At 41.4% G+C, this 19,743-nt stretch overlaps 1 long non-coding RNA gene across 1 annotated transcript in view; it reads right to left on the bottom strand.

Moving 5' to 3' along the window:
* Window positions 1-19,743, bottom strand: part of LOC310841044 — a 377,295-nt gene that overhangs the window by 166,250 nt on the left and 191,302 nt on the right. The window contains exons 8-9 of the long non-coding RNA XR_014562292.1: window positions 8,185-8,286; window positions 5,435-5,524 (exon numbers count right to left, since the gene is read on the bottom strand). This is a non-coding gene — a long non-coding RNA (uncharacterized lncRNA). The remainder of the gene's footprint in view (window positions 1-5,434; window positions 5,525-8,184; window positions 8,287-19,743) is intronic.

The following is a 19,743-nucleotide window of genomic DNA, read 5'->3' as shown; positions in this document are numbered from 1 at the left end:
GTTTCTGAAGTGACTCAAAATATCTGCATTTCTAACCAACATTTTCTATGTGTTGCTAAGAATTAGTTATCATTGCATTACTTCTGAAGATTACTTTGCAATTGCAAAGCTTGCCTGTGCTGATGAAATTCCATCCATTAGGGTATATAAGCTTCCTGATTTTGCACGCCTTAAACGAGTTATTCATATCAGCATCTTTGCATTTCTAAAAATAACATTGTTAAATAAAAACTATGTCACAGAGTCAAACCAAATCTGTGCCTGAGCCATAAACCTTGTTCAGAAAGGCAGAACAAGAATTGAAGAAAAGAGAGTTCACTGCAAATATCAATGATTTCCATGGGACCAACTCCCATATAGTAAGGATTGAATAGGATTTCAACCTTGGTTGCTTTGAACATGAACCAGAAGAGAATCCCAGGGGGAAGAGGGAAGGGAAGTAACTCATTCTGATCATTAAAATCAGAAGTCCAGAAGGGTCTTTTGTGGGCAATGAGGACTGCCCTCATTACCTCCAACCCTAGAGAGGCTATATCTTCGTTAGTAGGGATTGTAAATTATACTGTAAAGCACATTATATGAATTCCAAGTCATTCCCTGGCATCTCCAGTTGCAATGATCTCAACACATAGAATGGCTAGAAAAGGATCTCACTGTCTGAAACCACGGGGAAGCTCCTGTCAGTGTAGATAATAATGGATTAGGTAGACCAATGGTTTGATGCAAGGTGCATTCCGACATGAGGAAAATTGCATTAGTTTTCCTGGTTATAATGTTGGTGCTTCTGTTGCATTTTCTAATGTTCCATTTGCACTGCAGTACCTGTTGGGTTATGGAATTGGGGCTTTTGGAGCACTGGCATGTTGCACTAAATTTCATTTGCATGAATAGGCATAGTGTCTCACAACAATGAATGTAATTGGACAATGTCACTACTTCCCATCCTTTCTGCACATGTATGCTTCTGTTCTCCCATGAGACCACCACAAAAACAGCAGGAAAGAACTGTATGCCAGTTTACTGCCCCAAATTTGATCACTTTACTCCTTTAATTTTCCAGGTTAAGGAGGCTGTAAATTGATTTTTTTTTCTAGATCAAATAATATGGAAATGAGTGCTAAACATGAGTCATATTCCATTATATTTCTAGAAGTGGATTTTATGTTGTGTGGAAGCTCAAATATAATGAAGGAATTAACAGTCAGGGAAATGGAATAAACTGCTGTTTGAATGCAGCCTAAGTATTAGGCAGCTTAGCATGTATACAGAGATTTGGACAAACCATATTTCTTAGGAAGCCATTACAGAAAATGATAGAGTGAAGAGAAAGCAAAAATCTCTAGGACTGGCAATCCTCCTGCATTAGTTTGGACTTCTTTGCCCACATTAAGGCAAATAAATACTTACTGCAATTAAATGCTGAACTAATTTGGAATTTCTAAAAACACATTCAAAATGAATAACTGAGTGCGACTAGTGGTTGCAGTCAACACAGCACTTCGGAGATCATTCCCTCAGCACAGGCATTTTTGCTTGCCAATGGAAAAATCTCCCATCTCTCTCCCCCCCCCCCGCCCCCACATACTGTTCTAAGGGTTCTCCTAACCCTCTGGAGCAAATTGAGTGGGCACAGGGTGGGGGAGAGAAGAAAGTCCCATTGCTGTATTGAAAGTCTTTGCATTGTCCTCTGCCAGCACAACAATTTAGTTGACTAGGGCCCTAGTTTTTAAAAACAAAATGTGTGAATTAGATTCTACTACTTCCTCAGAGATTAAGAATTCCAAAAAGCAAGGGGGCAAGAGAGCCTTGGTCAAAGCAAGACCCATCCATTCATATGTGGAATTATTTATTGTTATGCAAAGCCATCCCATTACTCAGAAATAAGTATTTCTGGGCCAGATTCAACTTGTGCTAGCAGAATCCAGTGCAACAATTCGGCTAATACAACAGGACTTTCGCCTTTCTTCTCCCCCCCACATGACCCCTGCACTTACTTTCCCTAAGCCTGTTTGGGAGGGTTAGAAAAACCCACAGAACATGGTGAAGGGTGTCAAGAGACATGATCTAGCAAGCAGAAACACTTGTGCTGACAGAACTATCATTTTAGGTTGACCTTGAATTCAGTGTTCAGTGAGGCTTGCTTCTAGGTAAACATGCATAACATTCTATACACATTTACAGTGGTACCTCGGGTTAAGTACTTAATTCATTCCGGAGGTCCGTTCTTAACCTGAAACTGTTCTTAACCTGAAGCACCACTTTAGATAATGGGGCCTCCTGCTGCCGCCGCGCCGCCGGAGCACGGTTTCTGTTCTTATCCTGAAGCAAAGTTCTTAACCTGAAGAACTATTTCTGGGTTAGCGGAGTCTGTAACCTGAAGCGTATGTAACCTGAAGTGTATGTAACCCGAGGTACCACTGTACTGACATCAGTGAGACTTCACTTACTTCTGAATAACTATGCATAGGATTTGACCATTTGCTAGTTGTCTCTGTATGGCTGCAACCATTTACTCACTTGCCTGAACTCAGTGGGGCTTACTTCTAAGCAGACATCCACAAGAATGCCCTGCATATTTGTTATCATAATTGTGTGTAGATGCACCACAAATTTTACATAACAGAATCAGAACTGTAGAGTTGGAAGGGACCCCGAGGGTCATCTACTCCAACTTCCTGAAATACGGGAATCTCAACTAAAGCATCCAGGACAGATGGTCATCCAAATTCGGCTTATAAACCTCCAAGTAACCGCTTTCTGAGGGAGTCCGTTCCACTGTCAAACAGCACTTACCCTCACAAAGTTCTCCCTAATGTTTAGCTAGAATCTCCTTGTAACTTGGTTCAGACCCTACTCTCCAGAGCATGAGGAAAAAAGCTTGCTTCATCATCCATGTGACAGCCCTTTAGATATCGGAAGATGACTATTATATCTCCTCACAGTCTCCTCTTTTCCAGGCTAAACATACTGAACTCCCTCAAACATTTCTCATAAGGCTTGGTTTCCAGGCTCTTGATCATCTTGGTCACCATCCACTGCACATTCCAGCTTGTCAATGTTCTTCTGAAATTGTGGCACACATAATTGGACACAGCACTCCACATGTAGTCTGACCAAGGCAGACTATAACATCCCTTGATCTGGACACTAGATTTCTGCATTAGCTTTACTTCCTGCTGCATCACACTGTTGACTGCTGTTAAGCTTGTGGTCTACTAAGTCCCCTAGATCCTTTCCCCATGTATTACTCGCAAGCCTGTTGGCCCCCATCTTATATTTGTGCTGCTGGTTATTCCTGCCTAAGTGTAGAACCTTGCATTTGTCCCTATTGAAATTTATTTTGTTAGTTTTGGCTCAGTTCTCCAATCTGTTAAGGTAATTTTGAATTCCACTTCTGTCTTCTGAAGCACTAGCTACCTCTCGCTGTTTGGTGTCATCTGCAAATTTGATGAGCATGCCTTCAATTCCTTCATCCAAGTCTTCTATAAAGATATTGAACAACAACAGGCCCAGAACCCTATAGCACCCAACTTGTCACTTTTCCAGGATGCTAGGGAACCACTGATGAGCACATGTTGGACTGAGCCAGTCAACCAACCACAAACCCACCTAACAATAACCTAATCCTGCCCACATTTTACCAGCTTCTCCACAGGAAAATCATGGGGGGCTTTGTCAAAAGCCTTACTGAAATGTCCGGTTTTATCAAATGTATTCATTTGTGGAGAAGAGAGAGATTTGTTGTATTGATTTTTTTGTCCAAAGTACATAATATATAGTTTTTGTATTAAAAAACTTAGCAAACAGCATTTTTTGACAGCACTACTGTCAGAATACTTTTCGCTTATGCAATCTCCTGTATGCTCTGGGTTGTTGATTTCCCCCTCCTCCTCCGTCAAGAAGTCCTCCTGTCCCAAGGGTTGTTTGCAACTTTATTTTCTCTCTTCAGCATGTATTTATGAGGAACCTTTCTGTATCTTACTTTATGCAGAGGTCATACGCAGAATGAATGATTTCAGCATATTATGTGCTTTAGCATAACCTTCAGCTTATAACAGGAGCAAATGCTTAGCCCCAAGTTCCTTCCAGGGTTTGTGCTACAAAAAAAGATTGTAGTGAACTCAAGTTGTTGAATATGGAGTGGGGGAAAGGGCTTAGGTGTCAGAGAAATGCTAATACGTGGCCAAATGGTCAAAAAGTGAATTACATTATGGCAACAACAGAGAACGTCTTCAGTCCTACAGACATACACAAAAAAGAGGAAGACTGGACTCACTGTGATGGATTTTTAAAATGTAGGAAAGAGAGGGGGGTTTTTTGCTATTGTCCTGAGGCTGACAGCTGAGAAACTGGATGAATCTGAAAATATGTTTCCTCCAGCCCAATCACTGGAAGGTGACTCTAACCTGAACCTACCATGATTTTATCTAATCTACTATACCTGAATCACAGTTGGACACAAGCATTGGTTAATACTTTGCTTCCTTTTTTATATCATAGAACTGTTGATTAATGACCCTTTAATGCCAACACTATGGGACGTCCTCTGGGATTTTAAAAATGTTTAGAAACATTGTTTTGTTTTTAGATTTTTGTGGTGTTTGTGGCCTTAAGTTCTATTAGCTGTATGCTCTTCATGTGGCTCATAAACAGCTTTTGTGGGGGGATTGACATTGAAAAGCAGTATGTAAATTATTACATAAACAAACAAACTTGAAAGGCACCTTGAAGTCAGCTGGCAAGGCAGGTTTCAATCTCTACAAGAACATGGTTTCAGATAAGGCGTGTATTCTAAGAATGCCTATAGTTGCACCCCATTGATTGCTCAAGCATCTTGCCCAAGAAGAGGACAAGCATCCTTATTTTGCATCCTTATTTTGTGAATTCCAGTTAATATACAAGGAGAGCTCATTCCTGTAGAACAGTGGTTCTCAACCCAGATGTTGTTGGACTACAACTCCCATCATCCCTGACCACTGGTCATGCTGGCTAGGAATGATGAGAGTTGTAGTCCAACAACATCTGGGGACCCACAGGTTAAGAACCACTGCTGTAGAATGATAATGGGCTGCAGCAGGATAATCAGGAGAAAGTGCATAATTTTTTTCTGTTTCTACATTGTCCCAGAAATACAATCCATTTTCAGACAGTTTCCAGAAAATGCAACAAGATAAACATTGCCCATTTTTTATATGGTGAACAAGAGCTAAGGTAAGGATGGAACTGGATGTGGCTGGAGATCCAAATGCTGCATCATTGTACATCCTCTTCACTGCCTCGTGATATGTTGTGAAACAAAGTATATCACAACTCACGCTTTGATTTGCCTCACCCTTCAAAGCAAGCACCAACCAAGGGAATGGGATGGAGAGGGAGATTAAGCTCTGTTGCCTTTGGTACCAGGTGTCATGTAAAAATGAGTGCCATGACTTACTTTTCCTCCTCCATTTCCTTTGCCTTTTGTATGTTTCCTGATTGTGAGCCTGAGGGCAGGGATTGTCTTCTTCTCATTGATACTGGAAGCCTGAAGAGTGGAATAAAGTAGCCAGTCAAAACAATCATGGTGCAGTGATATTATTTCACCTCAACCACCCCATGGGCTTGGAGGATGACATGGAGGGGGAGGAAGTATGACTTGAGAAGCTATTGGTCCTTTACTCCAAGACTCTCCATTCTAGAAGAGGTGGCTCTGCAGGACTCTTCACACTTGGAGCCCACACTCACAGGGCAGTCCTCACAAGCCCTACACCATGGGTAGGCAAACTAAGGCCTGGGGGCCGGACCTGGCCCAATCGCCTTCTAAATCCAGCCCGCAGATGGTCCAGGAATCAGCTTGTTTTTACATAAGTAGAATGTGCCCTTTTATTTCAATGCATCTCTGGGTTATTTGTGGGGCTTGCCTGGTGTTTTTACATGAGTAGAATGTGTGCTTTTATTTAAAATGCATCTCTAGGTTATTTGTGGAATTTGTTCATCCCCCCCAAAAAATAAATATAGTCTGGCCCCCCACGAGGTCTGAGGGACAGTGGACTAGCCCCCTGCTAAAAAAGTTTGCTGACCCCTGTGGAACTGGCCAACAGCCCTTTGAGAACAAAAACAGAGGACCAATAGCAGGATTTGACTGGTCAGCCTTCAGAAGGCCACTGCACCTTGCTGGGACAACTCTCCTGAATGACAATATTCCAGCCAGTGCTTTCTAGAATCCTGACAGAGCCTGCCTTGCCTGTCATGACTTTGCCCTACTGAAACATATCTCTTCTGCAGTCAGCTTTCCCTGTGAACCCTGAACTGTGACAGGAGAGGACAAGGCTCCATCTACCCAGGAACATCTGCTACCATCACAGGACAATGACTTACCTGGCCTCACAGGCACAAGCAACTAAAGTCATACTTCACAGGCTTTTGTGTGTGTGGTGTTTTAAAGAGTGTTGAACTGTGGGACTATCACAGCGGTAGCTTTGTGTTTGCATGCAGAAATCTCTTTCTGAATCCTGAAGTGTTGTTTAAAAAAATAGATTTCTCAGAGGCATGCAGATGACGTTAAATATTTCTACACTTCACAGTGAATTGCTCATTCACCTGAGTGTTTAACTATGTCAATGTGTTCAACATTATCATATTTAATTGAATAGTTCAACAAGATAATATGCCAGTGCACATATCATTGTGAGGAATCTTTCAATGCATTATTGGCTGACAATAGATAAGGCAACCCTCAAACAAAACACAAGGGACTTAGCATGTAAAAAATTATATACATGAGCAAAAATGAAATGCATAAAGAGTTTCCTAAAGGCTGATTACATATTAGGCATTTCACATCTCATCTCCCTTTATGAAAAGGGGTGGGAGGGGGGAGGAAGCAGGAAAAGATGCCATGGAAAGATAAAACATCTGGCAGCTCCAAATATGAGAAAACATTGCATCCAAACCTTAGGTTTAGGGCCAATTCCAACTTAATACGCAGCTCTGTATTCCACAGGAATGGGGGCACCAATTTAGACTGATGGCACTGCTTCCCTGTAGTATTTACCTGTCCCCGCTCCCAATATGCTTTGCTAGGTTGCCTGATTAAACACTCATATTATTGATTCATTCACCCAGATTTTGAGAAGTGTTTTCTACAGATTAGTCAGCATCTGCCAAACCTCAGTGTTCTTAATTTCTGATTTATTTATTTTTTAAAAAATGTACAATAAGGGTGTGCTCGGTTTTTGGTGAGCAGTTTTTAAAGGACAGAAAAACAGATACCTATTTTTCTTGTATATTCCAAGAATAATCTAAATACAAACCAAAATGATGACAAAAATGGTAATAAAACCGGCAGTGTATATGCAATGGAATTGACTGGCAACTATGTCCTTATAACGCTTTCAAACTTATATAATATTGGGCTTCCTGTGAGAAAACAAAAGCTAGGCCATACATTATTTGGACAAATGGGGCAGGATGGTGGTGGGTAAGTCTTTCAAAAAATTGTTGTTGCCCTTAGTTTGCATTGCATTATGGATCCAATTTCAAATTCTACTTCTCATTTTGATTTGACCTCATGACAGGCAAAAGAAAAAAAACATGTTAATTAACTTACTGATATAAGACATGTCAATAGACACAGGCTTTAAGGGGACGTTCGAAAATTTATGGAAAATAGGACTACAGTGGTTATTGTGGCATAACTTTATGCGGGAAAGATCTAGTTCCTCAGATGTAATGGAGGTGTTGGATGATGTTATATATACACATGAGGGAGCAGGGACATTCTTGTTCAAAGTAAGATTAAGAAATAACAGGACATACAGTGGTACCTCTGGTTACGAACTTAATTCGTTCCAGAGGTCCGTTCTTAACCTGAAACCATTCTTAACCTGAGGTACCACTTTAGCTAATGGGGCCTCCTGCTGCCACCGTGCCGCGGGCACGTGATTTCTGTTCTCATCCTGAGGTAAAGTTCTTAACCCAAGGTACTACTTCCGGGTTAGCGGAGTCTGTAACGTGAAGTGTTTGTAACCCGAGGTACCACTGTATATTGAAAGTAGAGATACCCTATATTAATCCATATTAACAAGATTTACAGAAGAATCCTAACCCTTAGATCTGCTGGCTAAAAGGGGTTAGGGCAGAGTAGAAGTAAGTGGCTGAAGAAAACCAAGGGAATGTTTTGATTATGAGCTCTGAGGAACATACCAATGTTGCCAGACCTCTCATCCTCTGCAAATTTTTAATCAGCTTTGCCGTTGCTTTGCACCTCAGAGGGCTGTATTAGAGAGTGGATCCTCTGTTTGCTGCCTGGAAGTTTAAGTGAAACATATATGAGTTGGTGGGATATGTGTATGTTCTATTCTGAAATGTTGAAACATTTGCATTTGGAAAGAAAACACATTTTTCAACCTCACTGTTCATTTGTAGATGTAATTTGAACGTGCCTGACTATATATGCATTTACTTAAAATTGCACCATCTGCATGTGTACATATAGGTTTTCAATTTACATGAACACAGATGTAATCAATGGACATATTTGGGAAAACAGAATCAAAACAGAGCCACATATGCAATAAATGAAGGCTACGTACATATGGTTGCACTGGTGTATAGCCCAACAATGTTACACATTGGCATGGATTGCTTGGAAGGGATGGGGTTCATTTTTCACTGCAAAGATTGGTATTTCACCTTTCACAGTGAAATCATAATCTTTTCTTCTCTCTTGGCAAAGGGGGAGGGGTGTCAACCTGCAGATGGTGTCCTCTAAAGTGGCTGCAAAGACACGTTAAGCAAAGCAACCCCCAGGAATATCCAGAGTGCAGTCTTCCCTTTTTTAGTCACCAAGATGTGGGGTGGATTGCCTCCTTTAAAGTGGCAAAATGGTCTTTCCATGGGCTGACAGTTACTTCACAAAAAGCACTGCTCTGTTTTGGCTGAGCATTGGAAGCATGAAGCACTACGCCTCCATGCAATTGTGTTGCATTCATTCTTTTACATCACAGGTGGAAACCTCTGCCCCACTGGCAAAATTACATCCACTAGGGTTCCTAATTTAGCCCATGAGGCTTTTCCCTCCCACCCCCAACCAAGAAGAAGAAAAAGAGTTTGGATTTGATATCCCGCTTTATCACTCCCCTTCAGGAGTCTCAAAGCGGCTAACATTCTCCTTTTCCTTCCTCCTCCACAACAAACACTCTTGTTGGAGCCAGCCATCACAAGTGGCACTTCTTTAGGGTAAAATAAAGACGCAGAAAGCCAGTAATATTTCCATGATAAGAGAGAGCAGCCCCTCTGTCTGCCCTTCTCTGATTTATTCTCCTTTGTTCTCACCAGCCGCATGGCCATTTGCCAATCTCATGTTACCTCATCCGGTCGAGCTTTTATTGCCCCTTTACCATATAAGGTAATCATTGCCCAGAGGAATGTCAGGGGGCACCCTGCAGTATTTACAAGCCTCTGCCTTGGCTTTATGACTCCCACATGCCCTCTTTCTTTATTTTATTAATCAGAGTCATAAATGTCCGTTCCAATACGATTATATTGAGTGCGATAAGCGACTCTTGTGAAACCGGAAGCGGGCCGCGGACTGGAGAACCATGCAGTACACATAGAAATTAAAGAAGGAATACATTGTATACAGCAACACAAAATAATGCAAATAACTACTATAATGATCACTAAAATCAATAAATTTCGAAGCCAACTTCCATCCGGAAGCCAAGAATATAACCATGCCCATGGATCAACGGAAGGAGGGGGGGCAAACGGATTGTGGGCTACCATAGTTTCCATATGGTCGATCGTCTCAGATATGCTGACATTATTATCAGGAATAAACATACAACAATGAGAATGAACAAGTGCACAAACTCCTCCTTTTGAGGCTAAAATCACATCTAAAGTATAACGATTCTGTAAAACCACTTCTCTCATTGCGGACACCTCCTGGTTGAGTTCCTTCAAAGCTTTTATGGGATCATTGAATAATCCTTCAGTCCAATTTGCTAGCCGATGGAGGTCCCTATAGTTCATTGCTGCACCCACTGAGGGCAGCAAGGCCCGAGAGATCTGGGTACCGATATATTGATTTATGGGTGAATTAACCTCCCGACGATTTCGTAGTCTAAGAGAATATGGTAACTTATCAACCTTATACAACAACGGAACCACGATACCTAAGGTACATGTGCCTGTGAGGTTTCGAGGAATGGCTTTGTATGCTTTTTTGCCACAAAGCAACCATAACTCTCTTTGGAGTAAATAGCTGATATTACTACTCTGTTGGGACCAATTAAAGGCTTCAGTAAATAAGGAACTGATATGAAATTGCTCATCTGCGGCATTTGCTAAGCCAGGAATAGAAGAATTCAGACTCCAATTTGCATGGTAGGTTTCTTTCCTAATTTTTAGCCATGCACTCGTGTCACTCCTACAGCACTGAGATTGGTCACTGTATGTTCCTGTAAGAGAACAAGAGCTATTAAAAGTGAATTTCAATGTATATTGACAGTTTGGATATATGCCCCATGATTCTTTCCCCTCTCTAATTTTCTATTCCTTTGGCCCAAGCAAACGGGGGCAGGCTCATGGAGGGTTAATTGTACTGGAGGCCAAAAGGTTTGCTTAGGGGATATAATATTTGTAAATCGAAAAGATCCATTGACAGGCACACCATGAAGCATTATGCCTGAATGGCTGGCAAAAGGGGGCATGTGCATACATAACCAACATTTAGAAGCATGCAATAAACTAGTAAACTAGTAAACTTAATCATATCTTGTACAAAAATATTATTCCTCCATATCTTATGATAATTTTCTCCCCTAAAAGTCTTATTCAACAACACAGTTCTTCTAGTTCGAGAGTGGCTGAGCCGTGGAAACTGCCAGCCTGAGTAGGATTCTGACGACTGCGGCTTGCCAGCTAATAAGGTGAAATATGGTGGTTTCAACTGGACTAGGTCGTCTGCTTCTCTTCCTTGTATAACGGTGCAGCAAAGGATGGCAAGGCAAATGGTTAGGAAGGCGCTTCCACGGTTGAAGATGCTCGCCATGGCCGCACGCATCGAGCTGGAACCCACAAAGGCCTGTCCTCTACGTCCACTGCCGCGTATCCTCGTCCCCACGTAATCAGCGGGACAGGTCCATGCCATGCGGGATCAGGCAAGCGTCGGTACACCACCAAGGGGCGAGGGAGTGCCTCCTCCTTCCTAAAATGCAATTCCGCGGGCGTATGGGTCCTATTATGTGGATATAAAAGATGGTTAAGGACAAAAAGAACTTGGTGGACTGCCGAAGGGATGTCTGCTGTTGGTATACTTCGGCTACCAAGCTGTTTAAGCAATAGTGTTTTGAACGTCAGGTGCGCTTTTTCCACTATCGCTTGCCCTGTGGAGTTAAAGGGTATACCATGTTAAGATGAATGTATTGCCAAAAATGTTGTTTTTGTTTCAAACATTACAGATTGTGGACAAGACGGAGTGCTTCCGGAAGTGGCAGAGAGACATCTCTAAATTTGTCTGGCAGGGCAAAAAGCCCAGAATTAAGTTTAAGATATTAACTGATGCGAAAGAAAGAGGGGGCTTTGCCCTGCCAGACTTAAAGTTGTACTATGAAGCCGCAGCTTTCTGCTGGCTAAAAGACTGGCTACTTCTCGAAGACACTGATGTACTGGACTTGGAAGGTTTTAATAATGCTTTTGGTTGGCATGCATACTTATGGTATGATAAGGTTAAGAGCAATAAGGCCTTTAAGAACCATATTGTCAGGAAAGAAGTATTTAATGTCTGGACAAAATACAAAGACTTATTGGAAAATAAAACTCCGAGGTGGCTTTCACCTCTGGAAGCTAAGGCCCGAAAAAGACCCAATATGGAGGCCAAATGGCCAAAATATTGGGAAATGGTGACACCTATAAAATCAGCCAAAGCAATTTGCACGGCAGCATTTGTGATCAATAAATGCTGCTGTTCAGTCTGTGAAAAAGGCAAATAAATTGATGCAACATCAAAACCACTCAAAGCCATAGCAGGTGAACGTCCTTTAATAACAATGTCTGATGTGGATTCAATTACTGAATAAATGTTCTTTGGAGGGGTATGTGGTAAATGTAACCATTCTATAATGCAGATAGTCTTCTTCTTGTCCGTCTGAGCATATAAAATTCCTGTTGGCAACAATGGTGTAGCAAACACTGCCAGATGCAGCTGGTGTTCAGCACCTCTAGGTGGCGCATGCAGAAAGGTTTCGATGCTTCATCCATAAAATGCTGACAAAGTGTAGGGGAGTTCCGCATGCCTTGAGGCAGGACAACCCACTGATATTGCTGGGTGGGTTGAGAATTGTTATATACTGGCAATGTAAAAGCAAACTGTTCCCTGTCTGCTGGTGCCATTGGGATGAAGACAGTTCAATGTGGCCGAAAGTCAATTGTTCAGACATAAGCTGTTCAGAAACAAATTGGTGCTGCTACTGCTGATTTTTCTTTTGGTAGATGCTGTTCTACCCACCCTGGGGTATCGGTGATCCTGGTTTGCCACACTGGAAATATGTTGTATCGGTGGCTACAGGCTGGTTTTTATTCAGCGCTGCTGTTAACAGATGAGCTGCTGTACCTACAGACTGACAAATGCGAAGCATGACTGCTGTGTCTGTGGCACGATTGTGTATTATCGGTCTTAACGCAACCTTACAGTCCTCATTTGTATTTTCAAAGGCCAATTGTTTGCTAATTATTTGTTTGGCTTCAGGATTTTCAATTTGTCTACTCACTGCTGTAAGCAGCCTACCCAGGAAGGAGGAATATGATTCTCTAGGTTCTTGTCTGATTGAACCCCACCTAGACTGGATACTGGTGGGTTCTGGGATTTTTCTCATTGCTTGTTGAGCAGCAAGAGCAGTATCCCTCAATAAGATCTGCAGCAGTGTGGCTTGCACTGAAGCCTGAGCAAAGGGCCCATGCCCCATCATAGCATCCATCACATCTGCGAGGGTAGGATTAGGATTATTCCCTCTTGCTTGTTGCAGTAAAGCAGGAGCATAAGCACGACAGGCGATTTCCCATTCATGGGCAAACAATACACCTGCTGATGGGGATAACACTGTACGTGCCAAAAGCTTGATGTCATCTGGCACCAAAGGCTGGGCTAATGTAGCTTCCAAAAGAGCTTGTGTAAATGGAGCTTGCAGTCCATTTGTCCTAACTGACAATTGAAGCTCTTTCAAGATTTTAAAGTCAAAAGGTTGGTGCTGGGCTTGAGTTCCTGCTGGAGCACCAGCAGGGGGCACAATAACAGGGAATGCCATGGTATCCTGTGATAAGGAACAGGCAAGTACTGCACGTTGAAAAGGGGTAGCCTGTTCTGCCGCTGAAAGAGTAGGGTCATTTCCAGCCAGACCACTGTATTTTTGCAGGATTGGGTCCTCTGGTGAGGCACTGTAATCTGGAGGTTTGGGGTCTGGGGCTGCTGGCAAAACAAGTGCTGGAACACATGGCAGAACAGCAGGCTGAATTAAAGAAGCTGAAGGTTGGGTTGGCAATGCAGCCATGGAGATATTTTTTGGTGATAAAGAACCCATAGCATATCGAATTTTACACCAAGCATTTAAAATTCGAATTCCTATGCTGGGATGTCCATGAAAATGAGTCCCGATTGTATCCCAGTGTTTTATTTCCCATTTTGCATCCAAAGGGAACCAGGGACAATGTTCATCGATGGTCAGAATGAGCTGTATCAAATCACCCTCTGGAACTTCCAATTTGTTGGAGGAGAGGAGAAATTTTAAATCTCTTAAAAATTTCTGTTGCGGAGATGACAGGGAGCTGCCCATATTTCTAAAATCAATATAAAAGGGATCAAACTCACCGGGATCTTTTTTTAAAGATGTAAAAGCGCTTTGAAATCCTTGCCGGACGTGGTGAGCCGATGATATCCACTGCTTGGATCGAAAATCCTCTCACAGTGCCTTTTAAAATCCTCTTAGTCTGCCTCAGACTGTTTCCTTTAAGTTGCTTCTCACGGTTCTCTTTGAAGTCTGTCTCACACTGCTTTCTTTTAAGTTTTCCTCTTCTTTTAATTGAGCCTCAGAGAGGGCACCACTTGTTGGAGCCAGCCATCACAAGTGGCACTTCTTTAGGGTAAAATATAGACGCAGAAAGCCAGTAATATTTCCATGATAAGAGAGAGCAGCCCCTCTGTCTGCCCTTCTCTGATTTATTCTCCTTTGTTCTCACCAGCCGCATGGCCGTTTGCCAATCTCATGTTACCTCATCCTGTCGAGCTTTTATTGCCCCTTTACCATATAAGGTAATCATTGCTCAGAGGAATGTCAGGGGGGACCCTGCAGTATTTACAAGCCTCTGCCTTGGCTTTATGACTCCCACACACTCTGTGAGGTGAGTGAGGCTGAGAGACTTCAGAGAAGTGTGACTGGCCCAAGGTCACCCAGCAGCTGGATGTGGAGGAGCGGAGACGCGAACCCGGTTCCCCAGATTACGAGAGTACTGCTCTTAACCACTACACCACACTGGTTCTCCACTACAAGCATACTTGTCACTCATCTGATGCCCCAGTTGTTCCTTTGCAAGTCTGGCTTGCGTTTGGTGCTATATGACTTTGGTGCTGAATGCAAGCTTGGGCCAGAGTCAGATCCATCCAGTGTCACATGATGTCAGATGACTGAGAGGTGCATGCTCTACCCACCTGTAAAATGGGCCCCACAGAATGTTGGCCACAACTTGATCCAGCCCACTGGCCAAAACTAATTATCAAGCCCAGATTTACAGTACATACACACCTGCAAATAAAAAAAGTTAATTCACAAGCAAGAATCTCATATGCATTAGCAAGATACTGATGTAATGAATGTTTAGGTGCCTGGCAGAGTGAACAGTGAGATAGCATAGGGATGTCAAAGGAACACCAACCCCAGATTAAACACTCAAAAAAGTCCACTACATATGTGTTGACTCCCTATACCTATCTTTCCAATATAATTTACATCCAAGATCCATTGAGAGAGAAAGTCAAAATGCTCGTCTTAAAATGGAATTTTAATCCTTCCCTTATAACCTGCCCAATACCACCGATTGGTTCAACCTGATTATAGCTGCATACTGCCATAAAATAGAACCTTTCTAGAAAGGAGAGCACTGAATTATACATTGTCTGTTGTGTTTACTAACATAGGCACGGCAGTCTCACACACAAGTGCCTAGAAAATACTTTTCCCTTTCTGACATTAGTATCTTTTGACAGTCCGTGATCATAAGATCACTTCAAAACTGGATAGCATGGAGGCAATTTTCATTGCCCAGTTCTTATATTCTGTAATCAAGTGATGTAAGATTAGGAGCTAGGAGCCTCTCTTCTCCAGCAAAGCAGTGCTCCATCGTAATTTAAGTAAAAAGAAAAACCAAATGAGAGAAATCCAGTGTTTTAAAAATGTCTATATATTCCAGCTTTCCCCTAAAATAATGCTTAAAGTGGCTTACAAAACAATGACCTCAATAGAATAAATGCAATAAGCAAACCATAGTGCTACAGTGTAAACAAACCACAATGACTACCAGAATAAACAAAAATATCCTTGTATAATATGAAAAAAGATATTAATGCTTCTGTTATAGACCTTTATTTCTGCATCTGAAGGCTAAAAACTCCAATTTTCGGAAAGGTGTGAAAAGAACCCCCCCCCCAATATATATATATATACAGTGGCCCACACTGTAAGTGGGACAGTCATCTTAGTTTTAAAAAGGATAGGTTTTGCCTTCTTTAAAAACAGACACACACTTAAAAGGTTAGGCAGTTGTTGTAGTTAAACACGGATAGGGATTTATGGCTTTGGCATAACCTATCATGTGAAATGGCACCTAAGACCATCTTGGAAACAGCTAACAGGCTACTCATTTGTGAATTAGTCTTAGATATTCTTTGGCGCCACTCTAACCCACTCATCCACAATAGTGGCAATAATAGGAAAGGGAGAAAGACAAATATTAATACAATAATACCAGCTTTTGCTGATATATGGAATCTAACCTTCTGAAGTGTTTTGTTTTCCTGGTTATTCCTTGCTCAGGATCTGTTTCTCCAGGAGAGATAGCCTAGGGCTATGTACGCAGCCCTTAGTCTTAGTCCTTTAAAAAGTTGCATTCATTCATAAATTAATGGAATCACTAGATGTTTGCTGCTTCAGACAAACTCATCTGGGAGACAGTAAAATCAGCATAGCATTTCTGCAATTTAATGCCCCACAAAAGGAACCAAGTCCATCTCTTATAATGTTTGTTATCCAGACTACTTTCTGCTAGGCTGAGAGGAGCCATAACCCATCTTGCTGAATGGTTCCTGGGAGCATTTGAGAGGGACAACTCACAGGTATGTTTGTGCTCCGTTGGCTGTTCTGATGCTCCCATTAATTTGCTGCACAAATTCAAACTAGATTAACATTGGTTGTGCAAACTTCTCCTCTATTTGTGGCTTAAGTACCAACAAGGTGCCACTAGAGCATTAGCACAAGCTGAATTTCATGGTAAAAACTACGGATCCAGGTGTGAATGTACACTTATGGTTAATATTTAATGAAGGGTTCTTAATGACACTCTCTCTGTCGCTATCTTGTGATTGCCTTTGCCAGGCAAACTTTCCTAATCTGTGCTTTTGCTTACCTTTATTCTTCCAGCAGTCCAGAAGCCGATATGCTAATAAGAACTACGAAGCATTTTTCCTTAACAATGTAAACCCCATAGGCTTATAGGTGTGTCAAGTCTTGCATGTTGGCAACACACGCCACATTTTATAGCAAAACCCCCAAAAACCTCCAGACACAGAAATTAGTATGAAAAAAGCAAAAGGACTTGTCTCTCAGTTTGCTTCTCACTCACCACTCTGGTCATTCTCAGATTGTTATCTAACCAGACAATTTTTGTGAAGTCTAATTTTCAAGGCTACGCAACTAGCTAGATTTTCGCAAATTCCAATGGAGATGATTTGACAGCCTGAGACACCTCATGGAAACTGATGAAGATATTAAATCTAAACTTTATCCCTTCCTTGGCTTTGTTCTATTATTCCAGTTCTGACTTCTTTCTCATATAGATCTACAAAGTAATTTCATTTGAATGGATATTGGAGTATTTCCACACACACCTTAATAAGAATAGGGGCTATTTTTAGTTCTCATTTCATGGCACTCCCTGGTTCTTGGTCTAGCCCTAAAAAGTACTTCAGAATGCTGGTGGCTTGTAAATATCATGTTTGATTCATCCCATTGTTGTTATTTTTGTTAGTGTGACCCAAAAAAGCATGCCATGCATAGCAGTCTGTTAGGGTGAACCTGCTCCTATATCTTCTAACGGTCGTGTAAAAGATGGAAGTATTGGAACAGCTCCTAGGACCCTGACACGACCCACCACTCAGGACTGGTCCAACCATTAGGAAGAGTGAGACTAGGAGGCAACTTTTGAGCCCCCTAGCCATTGTTTGTTAGAGGACAGAGCGGTGTGCCACACATATTCCTGCTCTGCATCCCTTAGGCAAGCTGCCCGTCCTCTACAGTGGTGAAGAGCATTGTCCCATCACCAGAATTGAAGCACTGGTTTCCAGTCAGCTTCTGTACATGCAATGGAAGGGGTGCCTCTCGTCCTTCGCTTCAGACAGCAAAGTGTCTTGCGCTGGCCATGCTACTGTCGGTGACTTTCTTCTCTTTCTTTTCTCTAAATTCTGTATGCTTATCCATCACTGATACCTTCCAAATTTTCGTCACTGCTTCCTTCATTTCCTTCACTGCTGGTGACCTATTTTTCCATTTTTGTGCAACAAGTATGCAAGCAACTACTATTGCATTTCATGTTAGTACTTTGTGTTTTGTGGGCCTAAATACCCTAACAAAATTTGGGGGGGATCCAATGGTATAGTCTTACTTATGTTACCTTTCCCAAGATTTTAATTATTGGACAGGTCTACCAAGTATGTTCCATATCTGCATTCTGATGTCCACAGCTCCAGCCTGTTACAGAATGTGTAAACTTTGCTCAATGTGAGTGGAGTCATATACCATTGATAGGACAATTTGTAATGTTTTTCTCTAACACAAAGAGATTGTGCTGTTTTGTGAGTAAAAAAAAAAACAACAACCCAAAATCATTATTGTTCAGAAATTGGTCTATTATTTTTACTCACTTTTCCTTAAAGATTGTACCCAAATGTAATTTCAAAGTAGTCAGGATATATGCTCTCCCCAGGGATCATTACCTATCTTTAGGCACCAGGCAAAAATTTCTTTTCTGTCATGCCTTTGGCCTTTAATTATCTGTGGTCTCCTTCAGTGAGTGGGATGTCTTGGTCCTGCCTTTTTTATGAACATGAATGTGTTTTTAGCTTCTACTCTCTTTTAGTTTTATGCTGGCTTTAATGTATTGTGTTCTTCTTCTTTTTTTGTAAGTCGCTTTGTGCTACTTTTTGTTTTTTTTAAAGGACTAATAATTTTATACACCACAGGCCTTTCTCCTTCCATTTCTCTTCCTGTTCATTTCACTTCATTCATCAAATCAATATTAATGCTTTCTGTTTTGTTTTTAAGAGTATTTTTACCATTAAGATTGTAACATGTCTGATGCTTCGCAGTTTAAGAATTCTACAAGACCATATTTTCTTATACATCTTTGTCTGTGCAGATGCTTCAGTTAAAATGCAAATGTCATATATTTAGCATGCAAATGAAGTGACATAAATATAATACTTGAAATCTGCATGCTATCTTAAAAAGTAATTGCAGCCTTGAATAAGAATCCAAGAAGTTAGGATTGTCTGAAGATTCCATATTCTTTTAATGACTGCTTGAGTCCATATCTTTGTCTAAGTGCTGCATGTATATTTGGGAAGAGCCATTCTCAACTTAAGGGCATCTTTTCCCTGCATTCTTCTTCCGTCTGCTTTTGCAGGGCACAGATTACAGTCCTAATGTAAACAGGGGAAATCTGACTCTCTGGGCCACAGATCCATCTTTCTGTCTGCCAGCTACATTCCGAAAATACACAAGAATTATCTAATTCTCCATTGTTAACTGCAACAGAACAAATCATGCTGAAAAACAGGGGATGTGTGCTCAGTAATAACAGTGAGAAAAGCACACCCTGTTATGGGTAAGCTTTAACAAGCTGGAAATCATAATCGGCAGTGTTCTGCATGCAAACCAAGGCAGAGCAGCAAAGGTGAGCTTTTCTACATAATTGTGCAATCTGGTGATGACCTTGACATATTTGCATGGAGGGATGTCTTAAAAGCCACAATTGATTCACAAAGATAGAACACCTTCATTCCTAAAATGACTCTTTTCTTCAAATCATTCTAAAATTTTGTGAAGCACAAGTTGTTGCTGCTTTTTTTACATCCTCAATAAAGCGGACAAGATAAGCAGGCTAAGATGAATAATTGTACCATTTCAGGTGGGGGAAAACCCTAAAGGTGTCATTTGATAACACCTATTCCTACTCAGAATAGGCACATTGAAGTTAATAAGCATGGTTAACTTAGGATCATTAGATTCAGGTAGGTAGCCGTGTTGGTATGACACAGTCGAAATATATATATATATATAAATTTAAAAAATTGTCCAGTAGCACCTTAGAGACCAAATAAGTTTGTTCTTGGTATAAGCTTTCGTGTGCATGCACACTTCTTCAGATACACTGAAACAGAAGTCACCAGACCCTTATATACAGTGGGAGGGTGGGGTGGGGTTTTTCTCAGGAGGG

Source organism: Podarcis gaigeae, assembly GCF_964106915.1.
Source record: "Podarcis gaigeae genome assembly, chromosome: 3".
NCBI classification, from domain to species: Eukaryota; Metazoa; Chordata; class Lepidosauria; order Squamata; family Lacertidae; genus Podarcis; species Podarcis gaigeae.
The sequence above is the reverse complement of the archived record's forward strand: the minus strand, read 5'-3'. Positions and strand labels throughout refer to the sequence as shown.